A 13,267-nucleotide genomic window follows, 5' to 3' on the forward strand; every position below is an offset into this window, starting at 1 on the left:
ATCTTTTTATGTGGGATCGAGATCGGTGATCTTTTCCCACAATGCTTTGCTTAGCCTTTACACTGAGTATATCGTGTATACTCAGTGTGAAGGCTCCGCTGCAGTTCCATAGGAATGAATGGAAGCAGCTGGCACACAGCCTTAACCCCCCTGCGCGCCAGCTGCCTCCATTCATTCAAATGGGATTCTAAACTAAACATCTCTAGCAGCTACTTACCTCTAGAGATGGCTGCTCCGGTGCCCTCCTTCTTCTTGCCTCGCTGCCCCGCCTCCGTGGTTAGTGTTTAAAGCGCTAGGTAGGTGGGGCTTGTGGCTTAGGAGAGTGTGGGCGGGTACAGGGTGGGGAGACGTGACGTCTCCCCTCCCAGTACCCGTCCACACTCTCCTAACCCGCCCACACTCTCCTAATCTGGCAGGGAGGGGGCAGCGAAGGGAGAAGAGCAGTGTGGAGCGGCAGTGAGGCAAAGAAGAAGGAAGACACCAGGCATCGGACCAGCCATCTCTGGAGGTAAGTGGACACCAGGGGGGGACTAAGTAGCCAGAGGATTAAAAAAAATCTTCTGGCTACTTTAGTGATTCACTACACAGCGTGGATTCTAACAATTGTTAGATTCCATGCTGTATAGTAAATAGGATTGCTCTGATCTCTGATTAATAAAAAAAATCCCATTGACTTGCATTGGGATCGAGATCGAGTTCGAATGAAAAATGATCGGAAATCGGATTTTAAAATCGATCCTGAAAAGTCAAGATCGGCTCAACCCTAGCTGTGATCTCTGACTCCATCTTGGTTACAGTGTCTACAGGGAGTCTAGTGTAGTCTAAGACACCCCCCCCCCCCCGCCTCATCATTGGTCCAGCCTGCAGCCCTCTTCCTGTGCTATGTTGTATCTGACATACTTAGATACACTTTTGGATCTTAAGCTGTGCAGTATTTCAGGATTTTCAGGATTGAATCAGCTTCTACCTAGTGGACTATTCTAACAGGTAATGGACAGTATTTTACTCACTTATCTTTACTCCTGTCCAGTCCCACCTCCACTTCTTTCTCCAGAAGGATCTTTAATGCTCTTTAGTGTTCATGCCTTGGAGGCAGAAGCAAAGGCAAGACCTGAAAGACGTGGGGATCAGGGAGTAAAACATTGGTCATGTAACCTCATACATAGGATGGAAGAGCTCCAAATAGAACTTTGGGGACCCCCAGACACTGCAAAGATGCTTTGTGGGTGATGAACCCCAAAGTTCAGAACGAGTCTTCAGTTTTCAAAAATTTCAATTGAATCTAATTTAGTCACCGCTGATCTAACTTTGGCCCCACTGTGTAGGGGGCAAAAAAGGGTGAAGTATACTGTGGCAGATACACTCCGTGGAGGGTCAATATACTGTGAGGGTCAGTTGAGGGGGAGTTATACTGTGTGGGGGCCAATAAAGTTGGTACTTGGGGCAAGTTAAGGGGTGTTATACTGTGAGGGGTTAGTAAAGGAGATAATATACTGTGGGGGCCAGTAAAGGGGGTGTTGTACTGTGTGTGAACCAAATAAGAGGACTTCTTGACCTGCAAATAGTGGACATGGCCTACTATTTTAATTATTGGGACCCCATCTCAGAACCAGGTTGAGTGTTTTGGCATTGGTGCCTTTCCATAAGAGAGACTTGGTTTACCCCTGCAGACCCCCATTGATGTATAATTCATGACCCACCCCAAGGTTAGCCCATTAATCTCTGATCTTGGACAACCCCTTTAACATCGGAGACATTTGGGAAGGTATTATACCATGACCCGGAGAGAAGTCTCGCCATTAAATGAATGTAACATCTATATTCATTGTTCTATACTTGTAACTATAATGTTCATATTTCAAAAACAAACTTGGAGGATTTCTTTGAGACATGAAAAGATACCACTTCTGACTGTAGGAGAGATTCACTAGGATTTTGGGAATTTGTAAGATCATTGTATACCCTGAGGCTGAACACAGGCACGTCAGGTATTATGTTTTGGAAGCTGCTTTGTCTATCTAATCGCTGCTGGGTATCTCCTGTCAATTCTCTCTACAATTTCAGCTGTCAATTTTGCAGACGGTAGAGTCTATTTTCCATATTAACACATATAATGAGATCACTGTCAAGTTATAAAAAATTGTCAACACAAAAACTAGTTGAGTTATCAAACAATAGAAACTTTCTATGCAGACAGTACACTTTTAGTATTCTCTGCGGCTTGGTTCTCGAGCATGGCATCTGTGACCGAACTTAGGTTTTCTTAAAATGCAGCTCAACTTTGTAACCTCACGATGCACTAAGCAATAAGAACGTATAGAACTTTACTAATAAAACTGCACTAGCAAATGTACACAGGTTCGGGACTATAAGTGCCTTGAGCCACAACCTAACTACAGATTGACATATTTTTAAAACCAAGTTTTCAAGTTAAACATATTTTTTAAAGAATTTTTGTTGATATTTTAAAGAATTTTTCACATTACTATTTCTATTAAAAAAAAAAAAAATCCTGCAAATTTCACTCTGGCCACTAAGCCTAATAATAGATTGACACTTGTCAATTCTATAGGTTTTTTTTTTTCTTTAGCAGCCACTTCATTTACATCCCAGACAGTGTCACAATAGAAGATAACGCCTCTATAGATTAGATCACTGAGCCATCATTGAATCTGCTACTGACAATTAATGGCGTCATTACCACTTGTAGCAGTGGTAGCAGATGCCACAGGGCTTGATGCCTTAGGGGGCCCGGGCCCCCTCACTAGTTAATATGGCAAAAAATAAATAAAAAATAAATGTTACTTTTTGAGACCCAAGTCCCCCTAAGGCGTCGGGTTTCGGGCGGGGCAGCTCAGTGTGCATCATGACAATGGGGAAGGGGCAGAGACATTGTGCAGGAAGAAGAGCGGGGGATTCATCTTATGGAGTTAGCAGAGCAGCAGTGCTGAGTCCTTTTGGAGAGTGAAGACTCGTGAAGTTAACCCATGCATGCAGGGCAGGCTGTACAGCACATGTCAAAGTTCGCCACGGGGCCCCGCCATTCCTAGTTACGCTACTCCTGACAATAGGTGATGTCAAAGCTTATCTACTCTACCTCCTTGCACAGAGCATATCTAGAAAGCTCCCCCATAGACCACAATGAGTTGGCCCCAGATTACTGCTTATGACTAGAGATGAGCGAACAGTAAAATGTTCGAGGTTTGATATTCGTTTCGAGTAGCCCCTCAATATTCAACTACTCGAATCGAATATTGAACCCTATTATAGTCTATGGGGGAAAATGCTCGTTTCAGGGGTAGGCAACGTTTGATCAAATTACACTTACCAAGTCCACGAGTGAGGGTCGGGCTGGATCCTCCAAGAAGTCTTCTCCTTGCAGCGTCCCCGCGGACAGGCGGACATGCGCAGTCGGCTCTGCCCAGGCCCGATGCCTGGCAGAGTGAATTCAGAGCTGGAAGACGCCGCGGGGAAGCTGCAATGAGAAGACTTCTAAAGGTAGGAGAAGGACCAGCATTGATTGGCCGACTGTATAGCATTCGGCCAATCAATGCTGGTTCTGCATTGAACATTTCCATTCGAATAGCGAGTGGTACTCAATCGAGTATGAGTATTTCGAATACCGTAGTATTCGATTGAATACCTACTCGATCGAGTACTACTCGCTCATCTCTACTTATGACCAAATGGAAGTGCAGTCGCAACCCCGGCAAGGGGCCTACATTCAGCACAGCTGTAGTCATCTGAATTCATAACAGGGATAAAGCACGCCCCGTTCTCAGGATTGGTGGGGGTCTCAGTGGACAGTCCACCACCGAAAAGATTGTTATCCTCTATTCTATGGAGACAGGATAAATATTCTTTGCTACATAACCCCTTTAAGGCTCCCGAGATTGTACAATATGGAAGGAATGTACACAGTGATCTCACAGTAATGGATTCATATGTTTGGTGATGTCACATAAGTGATAGCGCAGGAATAATGCATGCAGTAATGTCACAGTACAGCCATAGTCAGTTCACACGTCGTCAAATCAATGGCAGATTTCGATCAGATTATGCCTCCAATTTTTTTGAATGGCAGGCATAAATCGAAGTGGAAGACTGAAAGAATTAGCCTTCTACTACATCCTGCCGCGGATGCCGCAACTGGTTCACAGATTTCACGACTCGTGGCTCCCCATGGATTAGACCCATTCATCGGAGCCTAATTAATTGTGGAAAACCACAATGCCCTAGACCGTGGCTGGAAAATGGCGTCAGAAGAAGAAGAAGAATTCCTCTTTGTTTTCCGCCCTGTGATCTTACCCTACTATAAATCCTAATGTGCTAAGAGTTCAGCTTGAGATATTCAGTACCGGCGAGACCGCTGTTCTTTTTCTTCAAATATCAAAAAATCTGGCAAATCTATGATTCTCTACCTGACTTCCTTCCTATGTACTCCTATAATAACTGGCTAAGCCTTTACTGACACTGCCATCCAGTCTCGAGTGCTCGTCTTCGCCACTTGTGATTGACTTTTTGTGTCCAAAGTGGATCAATGAGAAGCCTTCAGTGAATTATCCAAGAAGTGGATTTTGGAAAGTTTGTTCATCTGTTTTCCCACTTGTATTTATCCGCTGCAAATAACGCAATTTAGTAAATTTACAAAAAAAAATGAAAAGTCGACACATACAGATTTTTTTTTTCTTTCAACACACTGAGTCCTTTCACGGGCACATGCAAGATACACAAGAAAGAATGGGCCAAACACAGCTCTGCAATGAAATAAGCTAAAAATAATGAGCTGGAAGGCGGTTTGCCAAAAAAGAAGAAAACTTAAAAGGTGGAAGTAACAAAGGAATGGAACTGTGTGTTCTTTTTTTCTTCCAAACATTAAATATAACACAGCCTGAATTTTCTATCGAAAAGCATTTGCAAGAACGGCCTAAACACACATTCAGTTATGTAATTTCCTCATTGTTTAGTTGGAATTGTCAAAAATATCACTTTTAGAACTGGCAATATTCAGTTATTTATGTGCAAAATGCAGTTTTTCTACTGAAAAAATGGTCTAGAAATTTTTTTTTAAAACCGTAACCGAATATTTGTTTCACCTTTGTGACCTTACCGGAAAAGGCTCTAATCTTCGAGCTCTCTGGGAAATCACATTCATCTTGACTTTCTCCTGCTAATAAATGTTATTAATGCCTTTTTATGACTTTTACGTATTATTGAGAGAAGGAGATGTTTTAAAAATATTGACATTTACTTTCCATTGACAAAGGTTTTCCAGAAGGTAATTTTTTTTTTTTTTACCAAAGGGTAAGAATGGATAAAATGTAGAAAATAAATGAAACAATCTTCACCTAACCGAATTCTTTCATTCCGACCTTGCCTGATCCCTAATTTCTGGTTCCTCTGAATACATATAATATGAGGCTGATTTCGCTCATCCAACCATTGGCTGAGACTGGTCATCGATGTGACTGGTGAACGGGTGAGCTGTCATTTACCAAGTGTTAAGAGGGTCCAAGGAAGTAGAATCCAGAATTGAATCTGGGCAATGTCAATGTAAATGTTACCCAATTTGCAATCAAATAACTGGGCAGTCGGAATAATGTTGGCTGCATCAGGTCCTCCAGAATGAGAGAAGCTATTTGTGTCCTCTTTCCAAAGATATAGGTCATGAATAGAGATGAGCGAATAGTAAAATGTCCGAGGTTCGATATTCGTTTCGAGTAGCCCCTCAATATTCGACTACTCGAATTGAATATCGAACCCTATTATAGTCTATGGGGGGAAAATGCTCGTTTCAGGGGTAGGCAACGTTCAATCAAATTATACTTACCAAGTCCACGAGTGAGGGTCGCGCTGGATCCTCCATGCAGTCTTCTCCTTGCAGCGTCCCTGCGGCGTCTTCCGGCTCTTCATTCATTCTGCCAGGCATCGGGCACTACAAGCAGACATGTGCAGTCGGCTCTGCCCAGGCCCGATGCCTGGCAGAGTGAATGAAGAGCCGGAAGACGCTGCGGGGACGCTGCACGGAGAAGACTTCTAAAGGTAGGAGAAGAACCAGAATTGATTGGCCGACTGTATAGCATTCGGCCAATCAATGCTGGTTCTGCATCGAACTTTTACATTCAAACAGCGAGTGGTACTCGATCGAGTATGAGTATTTCGAATACCGTAGTATTCGATCGAATACCTACTCGATCGAGTATGGTACATATTTTGTATCCGTCTTCTCCCAAGAAACTAATGGAAATATCAACATTAATGGTGATGGAGATGAGGGGAAGGAGGACTCCAAGCTGACTATAAGCGAAGGTCTAGTAAGAGAGCACTTAGCCAAGTTACAGGAAACCAAGTCCCCAGGACCAGATGATTTACACCCTAGAGTCCTGAAAGAGATAGCAGAGGAAATAACAGAACCCCTTGCTATAATCTTCGGTAAGTCATGGGAAACAGGAGTGGTCCCTTTAGATTGGAAAAGGGCAAATGTTGTCCCCATCTACAAAAAGGGGAAAAGGGACGATCCAGGAAATTACAGGCCGGTAAGTCTGACCTCGATAGCAGGAAAAATCTTTGAGCAAATTGTCAAGGAACATTTACTTCGTTACCTGGATGGGAAGGCATTAATTAACCAGAGCCAGCACGGCTTTAGGACCAATAAATCTTGTCAGACTAACCTGATTTCCTTCTACAACAAAATCACTGAATGGTTGGACCAAGGGAATGCCGTGGACATAGTATATCTTGACTTCAGTAAGGCATTTGATAAAGTATCACATAACCTTCTTATTGAAAAAATGATTAAGTATGGCTTTGACAAAAAATCAGTTAGGTGGATTCACAACTGGCTTAATGATCGGGCACAACGAGTAATACTAAATGGCTACACATCCAACTGGAAGAAAGTCAAAAGCAGAGTGCCGCAGGGCTCTGTTCTGGGCCCAGTACTTTTTAATATCTTTATAAATGATCTGGACGATGGAATTATTGGGGAACTCATAAAATTTGCAGATGATACGAAGATAGGAGGAATAGCCAACACTAGAGAGGAGAGAGAGTATATTCAAAAGGACTTAGACACACTGGAACAATGGGCTGAGGCCAACAAAATGGTATTTAACAGGGACAAATGCAAAGTTCTACATCTGGGTAACAGAAATGTAAAAAACATATATAGTATGGGAGGAATAGAACTAAGTGATAGCATAGGGGAAAAGGACTTGGGCATAATAGTAGATCACAAATTCAACATGAGCCAACAGTGCGGTGCTGCTGCAAAAAAGGCTAATAAAATTCTGGGATGTATTAAGACAAGCATTGAATCTAGATCGAGAGGTCATTATTCCGCTGTACTCTTCCCTGGTCAGGCCACACCTGGAATACTGTGTACAGTTCTGGGCGCCTCAATTCAAGAAAGACATCGATATATTGGAGCAAGTCCAGAGAAGAGCAACCAAAATGGTGGAAGGTCTGCAAACCATGTCCTATGAGGAGCGGCTAAAAGAACTGGGATTGTTTAGTTTGCAGAAGAGAAGGCTGAGGGGAGATTTAATAGCAGTCTACAAATATCTGAAAGGTAGTCACAGTGCAGAGGGATCTCCCCTATTCTCATTAGCACAAGGAAGTACAAGAAGCAATGGGATGAAACTAAAGGGAAAGAGATACAGATTAGACATTAGAAAAAACTTTCTGACAGTGAGGGTAGTGAGAAAGTGGAATAGGCTGCCACGGGAGGTGGTGGGCGCTCCATCAATGGAAATCTTCAAGCGGAATCTGGATAAACATATAGCTGGGATGATTTAGGAAAACCTGCACTCGCAGGGGGTTGGACCCGATGGCCCTCGAGGTCCCTTCCAACTCTACCATAAGATAAGATAAGATAAGAGTACTACTCGCTCATCTCTAGTCATGAACATAGAAACCCCTCTATTGTCTATGTATTCAGAATTCTCAGAAATACAGTAGGATATCTGACAAGATGTTAAAATGCATGCTAAATATTGATTTGACACTATCATAAATCCTATAACTGCCCTACACTTTCAATAGCTGTCAGCCAAATGGTAGTTTGGCCAAAAGCTACTTCTCCCAAGTATCCCATTGACATGTAAGTACAGTAGAGGGAAGTTCGCCATGGCCAGACACTACCGGCAGCAGCTTATCTCCCATGAAAAAAAAAAAAAAAAAATCAGCCATGATGAAATGCAGTATGCCTGATCCTTTCCCCTAAAATTATCTATCGTAGACAAATTGGCGCATCCTTATGCTCATTAGATATTTGGCTGCTTGGTCAGCTTGGCCAACTTTGTTGTTATGTGTATGGGCACCACAAACAGTGAAAACCTGGTTGATTAATGCTATATAGTTTGTGAGATTGTTGCATGATTGTTGCACCCAGTCACTAGAAGTTGCTGGCCCTTCTACTCCCAGGAAGACTAATGGAGAAGGAGGACACAGAAGTCATTCTAACACCAGCAGAAGCAAGTGGGAGAGAAAGAGCAGCAGAGCTCATTGAGAGCCAAGTAGGCCATGGCGTGCAGAATCCAAGTGCTAAGTACAAAGACACCAGCAACAGTTCTCTGCAAACAGACTAAAGAAGGTTCATGTCAATGGCCTTGATGAATTGTCCATGAGCCCTTCAGAAGGACAGTGAGTGTGAAGAGGATGACATCTTCCCATCCTTGGTTGGGGCCATCTCGTCAGAACCAAGAATGACTACCATGTTTTGCCTATACAGAGACATCGAAGGTGGCCCCTTTGTAGTGTTAGAGACTTAACAAGGACTTGGGGTGGAAGGCAATGGGATGCAAGTTACCAGTTAACCCTAACGTTGCTGGGAGTGTTTTGAATACATTGCTCTGAATACAAAGACTGATTAACTGTTAGAAACTCGCAAACATATTGTTACTTTTGGTTGGACAAGCTGTATGTAATAATTTGTCCTTCTATGAGACCATACCTGTACATGTTAACTAAAAAGAACTTCCAAGGTTTCCCTGGAAGACTATGTGTGGAGGAGAGGGAGACTCCTTCCCCTCAGGGCAAAAGCTTGTGAAAAGTGTGAAATACTGTTATATATATTTGATCTTTCTAATTGCTGTTCTGTGTGTTGCAAAAACTTTCTAGTAAAACATTATAATCAGCATCCATGTGATTCCAGTGTTTTTTGTCACTGCCCATCATTACAGTATCAGGCATTCAGGTATGAAGGTTTTCACCCAGAGACGGTGAAATAAGTGACTTCAATTCTGTGCACTCAGTGGAGGATTGACATTTTCTTGCCTCTGAAGGTGAGCACATGCAATGCAATCACCATTGTATTACCCACTATGTGCAAAGCCCTACCTAACAGTTAAGGGGGCTTACGCCCTTGCGCTTGGTCTCCATTTTCTGCATTCCGCCAGGTTTCTGTCTTCAGCCTCAGTGAAACTGGACAGGGGACGGAAAACCAGTGGTCAGTTTTAAAACCCATTGACTTTAACTGGACACAAAGTCCTGCATGTCCGACTGGGTGTCCAGCTAAAAAAACGGACAGGCAGCAAGTGGACACCGGCGGTCACCTTTACAAACCTATGAATGGGTTTTAAAACTGACCACCGGGTTTCCGTCCCCTGTCCAAATTCGCCGGGGCTGAAGACGGAAACCCGGCGGAATACACAAAACCGGAGACCGAGCGCAAGTGTGAAACTTCACGTTTTTCTTCAACATTAGTGAAATTCGTGCCCTGTTCCACCATACATCAGCAATATCATCTACTACATTGCGCGTCTTCTCTTGTACTGTAACTTCCAATTTACAAGTACATTAGTATAGAAGACAGCGACAGCATTAGGGAGAAGTCTTACAAGAGGCGCGAAAGGAGATAACAGATCTGAAGTCTTGTGAAAAACATCTAAACAAATTCCTAGAAATATTGACTCCAGGGTAATTTGTCGTGGTTAAGAATTGTAGAAATATCTCAGGAGTAGTGTAGTGTTGTTTAATAAATAGGCTAAGGGTGTCCTTAAAGGGGTGGTGCAAAAATATAAAATTGGGATAGTAAAAGAAAAAAATTGTTAACATGGACATTCCCTTTAAGTCATAGTCTTGATAGCGGTTGACTGAAGAAGCAAGGTGAAATAACTGAGTGATATAATACGACACAACTTTCAGCAGTGTTACATAGTATATAGCTCAATTACTTACAAGGTCGTGGGGGTTCAGTCACATCATGAAGACGAAAAAATAGTTTTGAGGTTATGACTATATTAGATGTAAAACCTCGTCGCCCATTTTTGAAATATCTAATTTCTTTTATCTTAGCGATACAAGTAGAGTTTCGGTGATTGCTCATGAAGCAATCTAGGACATGGCGGAGTTCTTCATTTCACGATCACTTCTGTTATCCTTTGAAATGTTCTAAAATGAAGCAAATTATGTACTTGTGGCGTCTCATCAGTTTCGAGAGTGATTTAATGGAATACGAAATGAAATAATTTCATTAAGTTCACTGTATATTAAGGGTAATTTGTTTGGTTGGTTGTATTAAAATTGTCAATAATGTCATTCAGTTCTGAATCGTATAACAAGAGGTTTGGCCTTCTGAATTAGCTAATGATATGTTACGTACTTCTCAGATTAGACAATAAGTAACATTCCTGCCCCTTATATTTGTAGTCTGGGTTTAATGTTGTACCGTTTTGTGTCTGTAGCTCAACTCCAGACTTAAAGGGGTTTTCCGGGCAAAAAAAAAAAGTTTTTTAAAAGAAGGTATTTTAGTGATTACACCAAAATACCTTTAACAGTGTTTTGAGCAATTTCTGACTTTCTCTGGGAGCTCCTTGCATCCTCTGCATTTGTTTACATGCTTCCCCAGCCTACAACTCCCATTATCCCCCTCTTATTCCCTTTCTCACTTTCCCTCCCTATTTCCCTAACTAGCCCATGGACTACTAGCTCTATCTATCATCTATCTATCTGTCTATCTATCTATCTATCTATCTATCTATCTATCTATCTCCTATCTATCTATCTATCTATCTATCTAATATTTATCTATCTATCTATCTAATATCTATCTATCTATCTATCTATCTATCTCCTATCTATCTATCTATCTATCTATCTAATATCTATCTATCTATCTATCTCCTATCTATCTATCTATCTATCTATCTATCTAATATCTATCTATCTAATATCTATCTATCTATCTATCTCCTATCTATCTATCTATCTATCTATCTAATATCTATCTATCTATCTATCTATCTCCTATCTATCTATCTATCTATCTATCTATCTAATATCTATCTATCTATCTATCTCCTATCTATCTATCTATCTATCTAATATCTATCTATCTAATATCTATCTATCTATCTATCTATCTATCTATCTCCTATCTATCTATCTATCTATCTAATATCTATCTATCTATCTATCTATCTATCTATCTATCTATCTATATATCTAATATCTATCTATATATCTATCTATCTAATATCTATCTATTATCTATCTATCTATCTATCTATCTATCTATCTATCTATCTATCTCCTATCTATCTATCTATCTATCTATCTATCTTTCTATCTATCTATCTATCTTTCTATCTATCTATCTATCTATCTATCTATCTATCTATCTAATATCTATCTATCTATCTATCTATCTATCTAATATCTATTTATCTATCTATCTATCTATCTATCTAATATCTATCTATCTATCTATCTATCTATCTATCTATCTATCTCCTATCTATCTATCTATCTATCATCTATCTAATATCTATCTATCTATCTAATATCTATCTATCTATTATATATCTATCTATCTATCTATCTATCTATCTCCTATCTATCTATCTATCTATCTATCTATCTAATATCTATCTATCTATCTATCTATCTATCTATCTAATATCTATCTATCTATCTATCTATCTATCTCCTATCTATCTATCTTTCTATCTATCTATCTATCTATCTAATATCTATCTATCTATCTATCTATCTAATATCTATCTATCTATCTATCTATCTATCTATCTATCTATCTCCTATCTATCTATCTATCTATCTATCTATCTAATATTTATCTATCTATCTAATATCTATCTATCTATCTATCTATCTATCTATCTCCTATCTATCTATCTATCTATCTATCTATCTAATATCTATCTATCTATCTAATATCTATCTATCTATCTATCTATCTATCATCTATCTATCTATCTATCTATCTATCTATCTATCTAATATCTATCTATCTATCTATCTATCTATCTAATATCTATCTATCTATCTCCTATCTATCTATCTATCTATCTATCTATCTATCTAATATCTATCTATCTATCTATCTATCTATCTCCTATCTATCTATCTATCTATCTATCTATCTATCTAATATCTATCTATCTATCTATCTATCTAATATCTATCTATCTATCTATCTATCTATCTATCTATCTATTATCTATCTATCTATCTATCTATCTATCTCCTATCTATCTATCTATCTATCTATCTATCTATCTATCTATCTATCTTTCTATCTATCTATCTATCTATCTATCTATCTATCTAATATCTATCTATCTATCTATCTATCTAATATCTATCTATCTATCTATCTATCTATCTATCTATCTAATATCTATCTATCTATCTATCTATCTATCTCCTATCTATCTATCTATCTATCTATCTATCTAATATCTATCTATCTATCTATCTATCTATCTATCTAATATCTATCTATCTATTATCTATCTATCTATCTATCTATCTATCTTCTATCTATCTATCTATCTATCTATCTATCTATCTAATATCTATCTATCTATCTATCTATCTATCTATCTCCTATCTATCTTTCTATCTATCTATCTATCTATCTAATATCTATCTATCTATCTATCTAATATCTATTTATCTATCTATCTATCTATCTATCTATCTATCTCCTATCTATCTGTCTATCTATCATCTATCTATCTCCTATCTATCTATCTATCTATCTATCTTCTATCTATCTATCTATCTATCTATCTATCTATCTATCTATCTCCTATCTATCTATCTATCTATCTATCTATCTATCTAATATCTATCTATCTAATATCTATCTATCTATCTATCTATCTATCTATTATCTATCTATCTCCTATCTATCTATCTATCTATCTATCTATCTATTATCTATCTATCTATCTATCTATCTATCTATCTATCTCCTATCTATCTATCTATCTATCTATCTATCTATCTCCTATCTATCTAT

Source organism: Leptodactylus fuscus, chromosome 9 (genome assembly GCF_031893055.1).
Source record: "Leptodactylus fuscus isolate aLepFus1 chromosome 9, aLepFus1.hap2, whole genome shotgun sequence".
NCBI classification, from domain to species: Eukaryota; Metazoa; Chordata; class Amphibia; order Anura; family Leptodactylidae; genus Leptodactylus; species Leptodactylus fuscus.